The sequence below is a fragment of the Camellia sinensis genome, chromosome 2, assembly GCF_055761805.1.
Source record: "Camellia sinensis isolate YWXY chromosome 2, ASM5576180v1, whole genome shotgun sequence".
NCBI classification, from domain to species: Eukaryota; Viridiplantae; Streptophyta; class Magnoliopsida; order Ericales; family Theaceae; genus Camellia; species Camellia sinensis.
This window is the reverse complement of record NC_138962.1, coordinates 160,864,970-160,868,461: the sequence shown is the minus strand read 5'-3', so window position 1 is coordinate 160,868,461 and position 3,492 is coordinate 160,864,970. Positions and strand designations below refer to the sequence as shown.

The window sequence follows — 3,492 nt, the reverse complement described above, 5'->3', positions numbered from 1 at the left end:
AACGGAGGTGCGGTGTGAGAGGAGGAGGGCTAGTGGTGCTTTAGTAGGGAGGGAAAGGGCAGGCATTTTAGATTTGTGGTGGAGAAAAATAGTAGTTTTGTGGTTGTGGGTAATAGGGAAGGAGGCAATGGAACTATGGTAGTAGAGGGTTTGAGGGGCTGTTTCAAGAGGCGGAAGGGGAAGTGTAACCAGCTGGGATAGGGATTCCTAAGGGGAATGAAGAAGTTGGGGAGCCAAAAGAGGGTTGGGAGAGGGAGACGGTGTAGAAGCCCTTGTGTTTGATAGGGATTCACCGTAATTCGACTGCCCTTTAAGGGTTTCTGTTTGATTGTGAAATACATTTATTAATTGAATCTCATACACTTGTTTGTCTGACTCAAAATTGTTTTGTTGGTCACTCTGTTTTTTTTTTTGTGATAATTTACTCTGTTTTATGACATTGCTGTTATTGTTAAGTTTGAATTGAAACCAATGAAATTGAGATGAGAGTGATTTGATTGAATGAGAGAGTTGGTGGTTTGGTAGCAGATCCCAACTCTTGCCCTCACTCCTTCTACGGCGTCGTTTGCCCCGACTCCGGCAACGCCACCGCCATTCTTCTCGACAGCCTCGGCTTGGCCGGTGACTTGAAGTTCTTCACTTTTAATGGCCTCAAAATGCTCCGAAATCGGAGTCTCTCTGGGAATTTTTTCACGGGTCATCTCGTTCCTGCATTGAGGTTCATGTATACTTTGCAGTATTTGGACTTGTCTGGAAACCTGTTTTACGGACCCATTCCGGCGAGGATGAACGATCTTTGGGGATTGAATTATCTCAATTTGTCGTCCAACAATTTCATTGGTGTGTTTCCGAGTGGAATCAGGAATCTTCAGCAACTGTATGTGTTGGACTTGCATTCAAATCAGCTCCGTGGGGACATTCAGGACTTGTCTTCGGAGCTTAGAAATGTGGAGTTTCTTGATTTGAACTATAACATGTTCTATGGATCTCTGTCAATGGATTTGCACAACATTTCGAGCCTGGCCAATACAGTGCAACATTTGAATTTGAGTCACAATGATTTGGGCGGTGGGTTCTTTAAGGATGAAGCCATTTAGTTGTTTCGGAACTTGGAAGTTTTGGATTTGGGTCATAATCAGATAAATGGACAGCTCCCTTCATTCGGCTCATTGCCAAATCTTCATGTTTTGCGTCTGGGGAATAACCAGTTGTTTGGGTTGATACCGGAAGAGCTGCTGGAGAGTTTGATTCATTTGAAAGAACTAGATCTTAGTAGCAATGGGTTTTCTGGTAAGAAATTATTTGAACTAGAAATTTATTTATTAAACTTTGGATCAGCATCAAAGCAACCAATGATGCCACTACACCATATATTCCTTATTTCCTTAGTTGTATTGTGCATTCAATGAAATACCATCTGTGATGAACTTTGAATTTTCTGAGCATAAAATTATCATGATTCTACAACAACTATATTTTCCTTTGCATACGCCATACATATATTCAAACCTTACTTTTCCCCCCTTTTACCCTCAAATTATGGGACAATATGCATATGTTGTCTATAATTTGAGTCCCAAAGGAGGCAAAAGTAGTAAAGTTTTGATATATAGTCCACATGACATGATAAGCTATAAGCTATGCCAAAGTATTTATCAAAAAAAAAAAGTTATAAGCTATGCCAAAGTATTTGTTTGTAGTGCTTTTTGTTGAGAAACTCAATTTGGACAATTATTTCTTGTTATAACGTGTTATAGTTTATAGAGATTCTTAATTTGGTTACATCATTCATTTTAGGCATTTGCAAAGAATATGAAATAAATTGAATTGTCGGTGTGTGGCTTTAAATCCTCTTAGTATTCTTGAGGAGGTTCAGAATATTTTGTATAGCTCAAATTTAAAGTCATTGACAGCTTAAAACTAATTGTTGACAGAACATGAAAGTTTAAAAGGAGAAACCTTGTTTGCCTTTACCCAATCTATGAAAACCTTGGTCCTTGGATTATTATTTCGTGTGTAATTTAGTGTATGCTGTGCATATCATAGGCAGAAGGCATGCTTCGACATGTTAGTTGCAGAGATGACGACAGGGTTGGGATTTAGGGCATATTTAACCAATTTGCATAAGAGATGAATTTTATTATGAATCCAGCACGAACCTTTGGCTGAGGTGGGGCAAGTTGACAGGTGGGACGTGGAAAGGATTTGTAGGGCTATTAAATTAAAAAGAGATTTTAAGTATCATTTATGCTACAAATGCTTCTAGATTTGTAAAAAATGTTAAGCCAGAAAGATCGGTAACAGACGAGAGATCCGTTTTGGGGGGCCATTGGGAGAGTGAAGTGAGGACGACGGGCTCATTTGGGTGGGACGATGTTTTCCCTTAGTTTTCTTTCCAAGAAACTAGTAGAAAAGCAAAAGCCGATTGAAAAAAGTTTAAATGGCAGCTATTAAGCTGACTGCAAACAAGCCACATAACCTCCCATTCCCCACCTAGCCTAAGTGTCTTGGAAAGAAAACTAAGGGAAAACATCCTATAAAGTTCTCCTAACAAAACGTGGTGTTCTCAATGAACAAAATAACTAAAATGAAATCTCGTTAATAACCAAAAATCTATTGTAGATATTTGAAGTTTCATATGGAAGGAACAAGGCCATAACTAATAGCATTAAGTTTTCACTATTGACCTACTCTAATCTTGGCTTCACATCATAACCAAAGTAAAACAACAGAGAGAAGAGATAAAACACGCTAATTATAAATACCATGGCATACCACAATATCTTGAGTTGTACTCAAGGGCCTTCTTGACCATTAGGTCATCGGTTGGATTATTTTTCTACTGCAGTAAGTAGTTGTTGTAAAATGGTAAACAACAGTCATAAGTGTAAACATTGCCACACTATTTTACTATACTCTAGGCATTGTTGCTCCATAAATATAGAAAAGAGAGCCTTGAACTTGTGACTTGTCCCTCTTTAGTTAGCTGAAGGAGCAATATGTTGATGAGCATGTATCAGCATACTCATATGTTGTTATGTTGCTTTATTTAGAAAATATGCACAATAAAGCTGTCTTGGCAACTGTATTGTCCCGGTGAAGAGCTCAATGCTTCTTAAATTTGTTTTTCTTCTAAATATGGTCCAATTTCATGTTGCCATCATGAGCCATGTAAAACTCATCATATTTCAATGTTCTTTTATTGAAATTATATCTACTTTACCTGGAACTTAATTATGAAAACAAAGAAATCGATAATGGCTTAATATACTTTTCAAGGATATGCCGTGATGTCAGTGGAGTATTTGAAAAGCACCTGTGGACTGACCACGAGCATTTAAGCAATTACTCTTCAGATTAGATGTAAATATCTTGGATTAGTATAGTTGGTATTTGTTGAGCTTTTTTTATTTGACTTCCCATTTTAATCTATTGAGTCTGTAGTTAGGGTTGCCTTTCCAATTCGCCTCACCAATCTATATCTGCTGCCGT

General features: G+C 37.9%; 1 pseudogene; it reads left to right on the top strand.

The window, feature by feature from the left end:
* The first annotated feature begins 497 nt into the window (after positions 1-497).
* Positions 498-1,426, top strand: LOC145819722 (putative inactive receptor kinase At5g10020 pseudogene; annotated as a pseudogene).
* Positions 1,427-3,492: the final 2,066 nt, after the last annotated feature.